The 12690-nt window shown below is 64.3% G+C and overlaps 1 protein-coding gene across 2 annotated transcripts in view; it reads left to right on the plus strand.

The window, feature by feature from the left end:
• The window catches only part of COL5A1 (collagen type V alpha 1 chain), a 117080-nt gene that overhangs the window by 619 nt on the left and 103771 nt on the right, over positions 1–12690 (plus strand). The window lies entirely within an intron of this gene.

Genomic DNA, 12690 nt, shown 5'->3' on the forward strand with positions numbered 1-12690 from the left:
GGCTGTGGAATGCACGGGCCGAGACTCCGAATGCCATCGGTCGGGGGCCGCGGAGAGGGAGACGCGCCAGCACAATGCCCCGCGCGCCAAGCGCGCCGGCCGGGTGGGGCCGTCGCGGGAGCCGGGACGCGCTGCGTGCGGGACCAGCCGACAGCTGCCCGCGAGGCCGGCAAACTTTTGTCCTGAAACTTCGTGTTCTGGGTCCCGCAGCCCAGCTCTGGCCTGCACAGCCCTGCAGAGAACTTTCTGTCCTGAAAACCGGGAAGGGTCGCCCCCTAGAGTCACAGCCTGCCAATTCCAGCAGGGACTCCGGAGGCGGGGGCTGGGGTGGGGGAGTCCCAGAGCCTGAGCCCCCAGCACCCCCTCCCTCCTTCTCTGGGTCTGGCTGGCTCTCTGCTTCCCCAGTGGGGCTTCCTGCAGTCCCACCACCTAGGTGCTGGGTGGTGCTGGGGCACCCTGGACCGTGGCCCGCCAGCCCTGTCCTGTACCCCACTCCAAACCTCTGGACTCCCAGAGGGCAGTTTTTCCCGGGTTTGCAGCCCACAGAGGGGTTCGTGGCCCAAAGCCAGGAAATGGTCTTGGAGTCCCCGCTGCCAGGGGTTTGGTTGAGGTGCATCTGTGGGGCCCCTGCCCGAGGTCTCCCCTAGGAGGAGCCGTCTCCTCTGGGAGCTGACACTGACCGGGCGCCTGCCTGGGCTCCTGGCACCCGTGACCCATCTTCCTGACGGGACAGTGGCTCTCTGAGCATCGCCCTCGGTGGTCACCTGTGGGGTGGTTCTTCACACACCCTGGCACCTTAGAGCTCAAGGCCCCGGAAAGGCCCCTGAGACCCCGCTAACAGGCGGGGAGCGAGGCTCGCAGCCGCCGGTGCGAGGTCAGGGCAGAGGGCTGGGGCGGTGGGCTCAGTGGACAGCCGCACCCGCCCGCGGCCCCTGTGGGAAGGCCCCCTCCTGTCCTGCGCTTCGAAACTTGACACGTGGGAAGAATCACCTCCCATGTTTCCCTTGCCGATGGAGATGTGCTTCCCTTTCTTCCTGGCAGGTGAGCAGGAGTCGGGGTGCCCAGCCCATGAGGCGCCGAGGGAGGGGAGGGGAGCCCGCCTGGCTCTGTCTGAGATCTGGGGCCCTTACCCCTGGGCTGCCACCATTGGGCCGGCGAGCTGGGGCTAGCTGGCTCTGGGTGTCTCCTGGGGTCGACTGGAGGGGGGGGGGACAATAGAAGCCTCCAGGAATGTGGTGTGCAGCCTGGCGAGGGATGTGGTCAGGGGCCCCTTGGTCGCCCAGGGACGGCGCCCTGTCCCGGCCCCTCTGGTGGGCTTTCTCCCAGGAGCCATTGGGGCAGTGGCCGCCCCGGACGCCGCGGCTGGGCACTGCCTGGGCAGCCCACAGAGCACGCCTTTGCCCGGGTTTGGAGTTGGCTGCTTGCTCCCCACCTCTGCACCCTGCCCGAGTCCCCTGCTTCCTCTCCGATTTCCCTTCCTAACTGAGGGGCACCCGTGGGAGTTAAAGCCCAGAGGTGGACCTTGGCTATAGAGCTGGACAGTTTCCTTTTGTCAAAAAGACATGAGAAGCGTGTGAAGAAGCCGCTTCTCTGGCGGGTCCCACAGCCCTCTCTCCGCCCCGGGCGGGACCGTTTTGGAGTCATCCTCGGTGCGTGGCCAGTGGGGGTGGCTGGCTGTGCGCTGGAGAGGCGGGGAGGTGGGGGAGGTCCTCCGCCAGCCCCTCTCCTTCTCTCCATTTTGAGGTTTGCCAGATGTTTTCCGGGTTTTCTCCGAACATGGCTCTTTTTCTTACCTTCCTCTTGGCCAAGTGTGTGCAGGAATGAAAAGTAAGATTGCATTTGGGGCCGTTTAACATTGTAACGGGCAAAGGAGAGTATGTGAAATGAAACTTGACCCCAATATTTGGGAATTGAGGTCATCTCTGCATGTCATTGGCCGGCCCCAGTCACGTGATCGCCTTTTGCAGTAATTTGTGGGGAGAGCCGTCCAAGTTTGGTGGGACTTGACCAAGAGCAAATGGTTAAATTTCCTCTGACTCAATCGAGTTGGCTGGGGAGACATCCTTTCCATCCTCCCCCCCCACCCCCGCCTCTCCCCATTAAAGAAAGTCGGTGGGAGGCGCTCGCAGGCCGAGCCTTGCCTGCAGCCCTGGCCTCATCCTCCAGATTTAAGTGGCTGCTAGAGGGGTTGGAGCCACAGTCACCGCCCAGCAGCTGTGACCACCCAGTGGTGGCCGCGGGCAGGAGCGTCTTCCCCTTGCAGAGGCACAGAGTCCCTTCTCTGATGATGTTGCTGCAGGCCTGTTCCAGGGGTGCTGGCCAGAGCCTGCCCTGGTACCCCACCCTTCAGATATTTCTGGATTCTCACCACAGCCACACCCTTAGCCAAGCACAGCTGATGCCGGCCTGCCCGGCCCCGGCCTGCTGGCTGTCTGGCCCTGTCTCCCCTTCTCCCTGCCACCTCCTTGGGTCAGAGACATTGTTGGGAGGAGCAGAGGGGTGTGGGGAACAGACACCCACTGCCCCGTACTCACACATAACGACGGTAACAGTGCGGGAAGACTAGCTCTGAGCCCCCGAGGGTCGGGGATGAGTCACCCAGACGCCTGGGCACCGTTGCTGCAGCCACGCTGGGGCCCTGGCTGTGGGCGCCAGCTCCCCGGGAGACCACCACACCTGGCAACGATGCCTGGCCCGTGCGAAGGCCTGTACCCACCCGGCCTCCCTGGACCCTGGCGCAGGTCTGGGCGGTGACGCGGTGACAGAGGGCTGGCAGAGGCCCTGAGAGGCGTGGGCAGCGGGAGCAGGGACCTCCGATTCTGCGTCTGCCTGACCTCTGCGCCCGGCCCCGACTGCACTGCCCCCTTCTTCCTGCCTCAGCGCCTGGACTTGGGGGGTTTCACCTTCTCATTTCACATCCGTTTATCATCGACTCTCCTCTGGGAGAGGCCCAGCGCCCTGAGCTGCAGCCGTGGCCTGAGGGCCCAGCCCCAACATGGCCCGGGATGAGGGAGGCGGCCCAGCTGGCCAGCTCAAACCTTCGGTTCCCCCCTCCCTCCCTCCTTTCTCCTGCCTCTGTCCTCTTCCTCCCGCCCTCTGCCCTTATTCCCCTCTCTCCCTCCCTCCATCCCTGACCCCTCCCTCCCTCCTCCCTTCTTTTTTGCTGGAATGCCTTCAGGGGGACCAGTTGCCTTCAGACTCCACTGTGTCGACTTTAACCGGGCCCTTCCCTCCTGCGTATGGCCTGCTGGCCCCTGTAGGCTTCCTGCCTTTGCGCCCCGGCCTGGAGGGCTACCGAAAGCCAGGTGAAGGTGGCGGGTCCTCGCTGTAGGAGCCCGCAGCCTTATGGGAGGCACACGTGTGGACATAGCTCATGTCACCGTTCATTTTCAAGCCAAGTGTCATTTATAACAGTCGGCCCTGTTGGGGCGATCTGGGGAAGCTTCCTGGAGGAGCTGATGCTAAACTCGGCCTTCCCCCTCCTGCTCTTCCCCTTCCTCTTACCCCGGAAGTGCCCCGCACAGTCTCCTGAGCAGGTGTCCCCGTCCCCCTCTGGTTTCAGTCTGGTCCTTCCTCCGTGCTGGCAGGACATTCCACGCTTGCTGCCATGTTCTCCCGGGCTGAGCTGCTCTCCTGGCCTGGAAAGCCCCTCATTAACTTGCCTGGCCGGGCGTCCCCAGCAGCATGCTTGTCCTGGGGTGCTGTGCCAGCAGAAGTGGCTGCTGGGAGGAAGGGAGTCTCCGAGGGGCAGCCGGTGGGAGAGTGAGGGGGGGCGGTCCTTAACCCTTTGCACGTGAGGCCCCGCAGTTCCGCAGGCAGACTGACAGCTGCTGACAGCCAGGGCTGGGGGTGTGGGGCCACCGGTGCCCAGTGACAGGCCGCTGGCGGTGGGAGGGGACAGTCCTCGGGCCATCGGATTGTTGAGCGATCGCCAGGGGTGGCGTGGGCCGTTGGGAAATCAGGGCAAATGGAGCTTCTCTTTCTCTGCGAGGGGCCAGTCCCTGTAGTGCAGCGCTGGCCCCCAGGGAAATGGAGCGAACCGCCTCGCGGGCTGGGAGGGGAGGTCGTAAAGGCACACGGAGGCACCGCCGGGCGGAGCCTTGCAGGGCACCCGGCGTGAAGGGCGCCCGGCTGCCCTTGCGGGTGGCATTTTTGCCCAAGGAGACAGTGCAGTGTTGCCACAATCCATTTTCCGGGCGAGTGTTCCAGGAGAGGGCCGTGGGGAAGGCTCGGTCCCTTTGAGACCCCAGGGCCCACCACCCACTGGCTGGCTGTCTCGGTCTGGCCGAGCGCTTGGTGGCCCCGCTTCCCCACGGGGTCCTCATACAGGTCGCACAGGCGACCCAGGTGGAAGGGCTTTGCAAGCCCATCCGAGCTGGTACACGTGTGTGTGTCGGCGTGTGCGCGTGTGGACGTGTGGGTTGGCGTGACCCCCGCGGCTGTGTGTGCGGCTGCGGGATGCGTCCGTGGGCGTCCGTGGGTGTCCGTCCACACGGGTCTGAGCGTGTTCGTGCACATACTCGCACACGTGTTTCCGCGGTCGCCGAGGCGCTCCTGCCTCCGGGGCCTGGTGTGTTTTGGGAGCTCGTGGCAAGGTGACAGTTTTCTCTCACGGTGCCCCACCCCTGCTGGACTGGCAGTGCGGACAGGAAGCATGGCCACGGAGCCTGCGGGGCCACCGGGAGGCTGCGGTCCTGCCGCAGGGCCAGCTGGACCTGACGGTCCGACGTCTTTGTTTTCCTTGCGGCAGAGCCGGGGACCCTGAAGGTGGGACGGGCGTCGGCCCTTCTCGCGGGCAGAGCTGCCACGGCGCGGGCCGGGGCCGTGAGGCGGTGGTCAGCGGCCGTCTGTGTAGTCTCCTGTGCCTCAGCATCCCTGTCTGGAAGAAGGAGGTGACAGTTGTAACTTGGGCGGGATTTTCGTGAGGATTCAGTGCGTAACGTGGACGAGGCACGGGGAAGACCCCCGTGCAGCACGAGGCAGAGGGCCCGGGCCGGCACCGAGTTCCCGGCTCTCCGCTCACTGGCTGCCCGGGCGAGTTGCTCCCTCTTTCGTGAACAGTCACACTGGTACCTCCCTCAGGGGGTGAGCGTGAGAGGAGCTGCCACGGGCAGTGTCCCCTGGCGAGTTCATCGGGTCACTTGCTGCACCTTCTGTGGTTCTGAGCTGGTCACGGAGATGTGTCCTTGGGTGGGCGGGGCACACCGTGTTCCTCACGCCCCGCCCATCCTCCTCAGGCCGCGCCCACTTGCAAGGGGGCTTGGGGGTCCAGACTTGGGAGCGGACCCTCGGGGGACATGCACTCCGGGTGGCTAAGGGCCGTTTCTGTGCCCGCGTGGTCCCAGGCGGCTGAGCGGAGTTTACAGAATGAATGGGTGCGAAGCCGGGGGCGTGCGCATGCGAGGTGCGGGCCATGGGGGTCACTTTGCGCTTTGCGCGCGCGCGCGGTGATCGGGGCGTCATCCCGCCCGCGCCGACTCCGCTGGTGGCTCGTGGCTTTTCCAGAGGATCCCGGACCTGAGCAGCACGCCCACGCTCGCAGAGAGCCCTGCCACTCTTGGGTGACTCAGGCCTAAGCTATGGGCCCACAGTCTGACCCGGAGTTGGTAACACGGAGCTCCAGGGGCCCCGCCCGCTTCCCGCGGTGTCTCCGGTGTCTCCGCGTGGGAGCCGGGGTCTCCTCCGTGCAGTTTCCTAGACCCGGTTCCTCGGCGAAATTCACTCTGCTGCTCTGTGCTCGCCAGCCAGCGCGGCACCTCGGCCACAGGTCTCAACGACATCCGTATGTGTGTGTGTGTGTGTGCGCGCGCATGTGTTTTCCCCCATAAACACCACAAAATGACATCGAAATGTGGGTCTGTAGTGGGTGTGATTTAAATGTAAAAACTCTGGCCCTGCATTAGAAAAATAGTGATCTCACCATGAAAAAAGAGTTTTGACCTCAGTGGGAGGTGGAGGCGGTCACCGCCCCTCCGGCCAGCGGGGTGACGAGGGGGATCTCTTTCCCGGGGAGAGTTCCAGAGGGAGCGTGGGAGAGGCTAGCCCTCCTGCGGGGAAGCCGGGCGTGACAGTGGCTCTGTTTGAAGTGTTTGTGGACCTCCGACTCGAGTCGGACCTGGGTACAAGGCAGCAGGTGCACAGGTGAGCCACAAGGTGAGCCGTCCTGCCTAACAGGAGCTTCAAGTGCAGCAAGGGAATCAGACCCCTGAACAGGCGATTTTTTTTAATCATGTGAATTGCCAAGTGGGAGGTCAGGACCTTTACCATCAGGACGGGCATGCCGCCGGCCAATCATAGGCAGCCACTGGCCAACCCCTAGGCCCCTGGCCAATCAGAGAGAGGCAGCTGCCGCACCAATGGGGCGCTGGCCAATCAGGGGGAGGCACCTGCCACACCGGTGGGGCGCTGGCCAGTTGAGACGAGGCTGCTTCTCCACAGCCCACGGCTCTTGCCCCGCGCCGCCCCGGGCGTTTGAAGGGAGGCAGCATCCCAGCATCCCTTGGTGGGTGCTGGTGGTTCTCCCGTGTGCCCTTCCTTTGGCTCCCGTGTGTATTTAGCTCTAGGGTGTTCCCTGTGGAGCACCTGTCATCCTCACAGATACCTGGACCAGGCAGGGTTGGTCCCGTCCTGCAGATGTGCAAATGAGGGCTCTGCAAGCCCAGCTGGCACAAAGGGGCGACAGGTGCCCTCTGCCCCCCAGTGAAAAGCGCGCCGCCATCTTATGTAGGTCCTTGGGGCGAACGTGCTCGTTCGTGACGCTGCCATCTCAGAGCCAGGTGAGGGGGCTCCCCGGGGCAGCCAGGGGCCTGCGCTTCAGGTGGGGATGCGTGCTCCCTGCCAACGTGAGCAGCCTCAGGGCCCCTGCCTCAGTTTCTCCTTCACTTCTGATGCATGAGAATGTGCACGGGCAGTACACATTGGTGGGCCGTTTTCCGCGGTGGTTTTGTCCTGCCGAGTGTCAAGGCCTTCTTCTTTGGGGGGGCAGACAGCGGGGCAGGTGTGTGCCCGAGTGGGCGCCAGGGGCCCTAGCCCACGTGGCTCAGGCATGGAGCCTATTGGGGGCAGCGGACACTCGTGTGGGCAGAGCTGGGTGGGCGAGCTGGAGGGGCGCAGGAAAGACGGCCACCTCACAGCCCTGCGCCCCGAGTTCATTCTGATTTGAGGGGCTGGAGTGATGTTCGCAAAGGGCCCTTTGTCGGCGTGGGCTTGGGGATGGAAGTGGGGGGGGGCTGTGACGTTTCTGGGATCCGTCTTTACAGTTAGTTTTTTTCTCCTGCTTTTCCTTTATTTTTCACTTGGGGGAGAATCTGGCTTTCTCTTCTGTGCTGTTTCTGGGTCCTCCCCCCGGGGCGGGAGGAGGTCAAGGGCGTGGCCGCCGGGAGCCTGGCTCCGGGTCGCTCTTCACGTGAGCGGAGGGAGCTGCCGTGTCCCTGGCTGGTTTTATGCACAGAGGAGCGAGGGATGGCCCCTTCGCAGGCCTTTCAGACTGGCAGGTGTCGGCGCTGGGAAGGCGGGACAAGGACAAGGAGCACCCGCGGGCGCGCGGGAGCCGGGATTCCCATGCGTATTCGCTTTCGGGGGACTCATTCTTGCTCTTCGGGTTCAGTTTAAGGAAGGCCGTTTAACTCGGGAGGTTAACTCGGGAGGTGATGGCTGTTCCCCTTGTGCTCTGGGAACCGCAGGGGCACCCTTGGGTGCAGGACGGGGTGAGGGCAGAGCCGAGGGGCGGCCCCGCTGAGCGATGCCTCCATGCTCCAGGGGGAGGACCCAGAGACCACCGAGAGAGGGCAGGGGCCTGTGGGAGCAAGGCTGGCGTCCCCGCAGGACCACCCTCCCTCACCTGAAACAGGTAGTCTGCAGGTTTCCGCGTAGAGGATGGGGTGGCGGGGGCGTCTACACCGGAGGATGCGAGGAGGGAAGAGGGCGTACGGCCTTCAAGAAGCCGGGTGCTCCAGCTTTCCTCTCCCGCCCGGGGTGTGAGGTCGCCCTTCTCCAGAGGGAAGACTTCTCTGCCAGGGGCCTGGGGCGGGGCCTGACTCCTTGGCCAGAGCGTGCAAGCCCGGCCCCCCCCCTCGGAATTGGGCTGTCCTCACGCGCCCTGCAGAACCACTGTCCCCTCCCTGCGGACAGGCTCCCACCTCCCCTTCCTGGGGCAGGGCCTGCCGGATTACAAACAGCTGCCTGGCCCGAAGCAGGGTTTACAAACTCTGGGGACTGCTCTTTTCCAGGGCTGGAGGGCACATGGGGGGCAGTGTCTTCTGCAGCCCAGGGAGCTGGAAGAAGGGGGGCTGTCCTGTGGGGCTCTTGGGCCCACCCCCCACTGTGTGATCTGTGGGAACCAGCCAGGGAATGGCCAGGCTCTGAGCTGGGCGGAGGGGGAGGCGGGGGTTGGTAAGGGGCAGCTGGGCACCAGCCGGCCTCGGGGTTCCTGCACTCTTCATGGTCTGGGCTGAGTCTAACTACAGAAAAGTTGATTAAGGTAGAAAGAGCGTGTGGCACAGGAGGGGGACAGTTGGCTTGGGGTAAAGAATAAGATTCTTTGGGACTTCCTTTCCTTTCCCCCTCCCTCCCTCCCTCCCTTCCTCCCTCCATCCTTCCTTCCCTTTTTACCTTCTTTTCCTTCCTTTTTTTTTTTTTTAACCTTCCCTTGCTTTCACGTATTATTTCATCCCGATGACATCTTTCCAAGACAAGAGGTACCTTGCATTTTATAGGCAAGAAAACTGAGGCCCCAGAAGCCCCACAGCTAGTAAGCGGCAGAGCCGGAACCTTTAACACAGCGCGTGAGTTGTGGAAATTTGGTTTGTCTGGCCTCTTGGGAGCGCGCTTGGAGGCTTGGAGTCCGAGTGAGGTGGGGTCTCACTCCGTTGCAGGCACAGTCTCTTTTCCCTTTTTCGCTGGACCTTCGTCGCAGCAGCAGGGAGTGAGGGGAGGAGGGTGGTGAGGCCTGGGGACACCTCTCTGCCCTCATTGGTCTCCTTGGGCCCCGGTCGGGGCTGGGCGCCGGGCCCTGGTCTCAGGAGGAAGCAGCACTTCGGTCCATGTCGTTCAGCCCCACTTTGCAAAGCCGCCCCGAGCCCTGGGCCCCGTGTCCTCTGCGTACTTCTTAGATGAGATCCGTGGGGTCAGAGCGTGCGCCTGAGCCCAGCTGCGTGCGGAGTGTTTGTGTGAGGGGCCAGCGGCCCTACTCTGAGTCATGTTTTCCGTTGTAGTGGGAAGGGGAGAGGGACAAGAGAGGGCTCACAGCCAGGTGGATCTCGCCGGGGGAACGGCAGCCCGCAGGACGAAGGAGATGCGTGCGCATCTGTGCCAGACGGGGACGTGGCTGGCCACTGCCCCTCCGAGGGCCGGCCGGGGCCCAGCGATCCATGGGGCGCCCCAAGGGTTCTGCTGGACCAGAACGTGGCCCACATCTTTAAACCATCAGCAGCTCAGAAAAGAAAAATAAAAGTCCCTGACAGAAGCAGGGGCCCCAGGCCTGACTTCTGAGCCCGCCCTTTGTCATATTAGCGAGATGCCCGTGACGTGTCTGGAGAGCCAGGGAGGGCGCAGGCCGGCCCAGGACAGGGAGGACAGGCCGAGAGCTCCACGCTCTGTTCCCTGACGAGGGCCGGGCGTCCAGGAGAGTGGTCACACTCCTCGGAAGGGTTGCTGCTTGCATAGCCCCCCCGTCCCCCACTGCATGGCCTGGAGGGATTCTGCCAGGAAATGTTAGGCGACTTCGATTGATTGGGGCTCATCCCCCCCACCCACCCCCGTAGGTAGGTGTTAGTCACGTCACCAGGCAGAATTCACGGTAAACTGTGGCGAATTCTGCTCACAGTGGTGACGCCGATGCCTCACGTTCCAAGGCCGAGTGCGTGTGGGCGCGGGCCTCCCAGAAGCTGGACCGTATGGCCTCCCCGCTCCGCCAGCCTCGGGGGAACCTGGGCGTGGCCCGGGTCCCTGGCGTGACCTCAGATGCCATGTTCCTTCCGTGCCTCGCTTTCCTCCTGTGTTAAACGGAGCTGAGGGTCGTGGTGACAGCGTGAGGACGCGGCCCGGGGCCCCCGCGGTGACAGTGCCTCCCTGGGTCTCTGACTGACGGGCCTCAGGGGTCAGCTGCATGGGGGGGGGGGGGCGTGACAGAGCTGCTGCCTGAGCTGATGGCTCTGGGAACGGGCGGCCGGCACCCGCGCCTTGAGCTGGCGCTCGGAAGCAGGCTGGGCAGACGAGAGGGGGCCTGGGCTGCCCTGCGGGAGGGCGGCGGCACCTCACTGTCTGGAGGGGCGGGTAGTCTGGGCTTGGTGTCCCCGGGGTGGCTAGGGGAGACAGGATGCGGAGGGTGTGCCCAGGGTTGCCCTGGCGTCTGGTCCGGGGCACGTGCCCAGCCCTGGCTGCTGGATCGGAGGGTGGGCTCAGGGCTCCACTGGGGGATTGTCCCGCCCTGGCAGTGATGGGCCACGTGCCAACGGTCTTCACGTAGCAGTCCGAAGTACCCCCGCTTTCTCGAGGGGTCCCAAGCAGATGGCCAGTTTGTAGCGGGGTGCGTGTGCGGCACCTGCACCTAAGCAGACGTGAGCACCCGTGGGCTTGAGGTGTCTCCAGTCCCGTGGGCACAAAGCTGTCATGCTCCGACGGCTCCCGTGTGCCGGCCGATTCGTACCCACGACTTCCTGCTCCATCCAACAACCCTGTAAGGTTAGCGAGGGTTTGTCCAGGTGACTCAGCTCACAAGGAAGCCGACCTGAGATTTGGATGTGGCTCCCTGTGACTCTCGAGCCGCCGTCTCTGTGACAGCCCTGGCTACTTCCTCCTGCCAGCCCCCCTTCACCGTCCTGATAATTTTCACAGCTGTCACCCTGTTCCTTGGCCGTAATCTCTGCAGCTGGATCCTTCCAGGCCCTCACGACTCAGGTTCCTTTAATTCTGGGAGTAATCGTCTTACCCTGCAAGCAACTTCCAGAAACCCTTTCAGGCATCCTTTGGGATTCCTTAAACACTGTCAGCTCTGCCTGCTCGTCTTCACCCTGAGCCCTCACCTTGAACTGCTCTGTTCCCCAGGACTCCCGGGGGTGACGGACACTCCAGGGTGCTGTCTCCTGCTCTGCCACTCGGCACGCGGAGCCGGGGTTGTGAGTGTAGCCGCTCGAAGCCGCCGTCTGTGTGAGCCAGGCAAAGTCCTCTGCATCTGCCCCTTGGGCGGCACGATCCAGCCCTCCCTGTGCTGGATTTAGGCCCCCAGGAGAGCCCTGGGCCCCAGGCATGAGCCTTTCTCCGTAAACGTCGCTGCCTGGTCAGTAACTTGGGGAAGGGAGGGAGGGAGGGAGGAAGGAAAGGAGGGAGGGAGGGAGGGAGGGAGGGAGGGAGGAAGGAAGGAAGGAAGGAAGGAAGGAAGGAAGGAAGGAAGGAAGGAAGGAAGGAACGGAGTCCCCTGAATTGGGCTAGTCTGGTGTCTTTCCAGACACTCACGAAAGTACTTCCTGGTCTGGGTTCTCCAGGAGTAAAGCGATGGGTGCTAACTGTGCCCGAGCCCGTCGTGGATCTTGGTACTGTTCTGAGGGCCGCCAGCCTCTGGGGAAGGTCGGGCTTAACGCTGGGCACATTCTCCTCTGAGGGCTCAGCGCTGGTCTCACTGTGCAGCGGACCTTCCAGCGCCCTGGGATGCCCCGAGCTGGCATTTCCAGGCCAGTGGGGGCCCACTGGGCAGGCTCGGTCTCCCGGAAGCCTTATGGGTACTGGCCAGGTGCACAGCCGAGTTCGCCCCCCCTTCCCCGCCCCCAAGGGGACGTTCACATTCCTCAGGCAAGGACGGAGTGGAAGTGTGGGGAGGGGTGGAAGTGGGGATGGGGCAGAAGTGGGGGGACTGGGCGGAAGGGGGGATGGGGTGGAAGTGGGGGGACCGGGCGGAAGTAGGGGGATGGGGTGGAAGGAGGATGAGGCGGAAGTGGGAAGACCGGGCGGAAGTGGGGGACCGGGCGGAAGTGGGGGACCGGGCGGAAGGGTGTTGGGGCGGAAGGGGTGCTGATGCAGGGACAGCCCGGCGGGAGGAGCTTCCTGGGACTCTCATGCCTTCTGGACCCTCCTGTCGCGTCTCGCCCCGGCCCCGGCGTCCGCAGCCCGCAGAGGACGGGGAGGTGTGCGCCGCGCGTCTGGGTGGGAAGCAGAAAGGCGCACGAGACGCTCTGGCCAGGGAAACGGCGCCCCGCCCCTGGTAACCAGGTCCCCGCTGGGCCACGCGTGCTGAACCCCGGAAACGCCGGGGCGACGGGGGCGGGGGCAGGGGACAGGAGGCCCTGGTGAGCTGGCCCTGCCGCCCCGCCGGGCTCCCGGTGGGAATCGTGCTGGGGGCGCGGGGTCACGCCCGGCCGGCGCTCTGTCGGGCAGGGCAGCGGCTGCGTGGAAGGCGCGGTGCCTGGCGCCGCCAAGTGCCGGCTACGGAGACGCCGTCCTGCAGCGCAGAGAGCACCTGCCATCCGCACCGCTGTGCCAGGGTGTCGGGTGCTTGCGCCTGCCGGACTGGGCTGACCCCAAGGCCCTGGAGTCCTGCTTGGTGGCCCCTGGCTTTCCCTAGTCCAGGCAGGTCTCCCCTCCCTCACGGTGACCAGTGACTGCCAGGGACACTGGGGTCAGAGGTCATTTGGAGACCCACGCTGATGGCCTTGGCTGAGCCAGGACCAGGCTGGCCTCTGACCCGCCCAACTCTGCGTC

This window comes from Rousettus aegyptiacus, unplaced genomic scaffold, assembly GCF_014176215.1.
Source record: "Rousettus aegyptiacus isolate mRouAeg1 unplaced genomic scaffold, mRouAeg1.p scaffold_m13_p_3, whole genome shotgun sequence".
NCBI classification, from domain to species: Eukaryota; Metazoa; Chordata; class Mammalia; order Chiroptera; family Pteropodidae; genus Rousettus; species Rousettus aegyptiacus.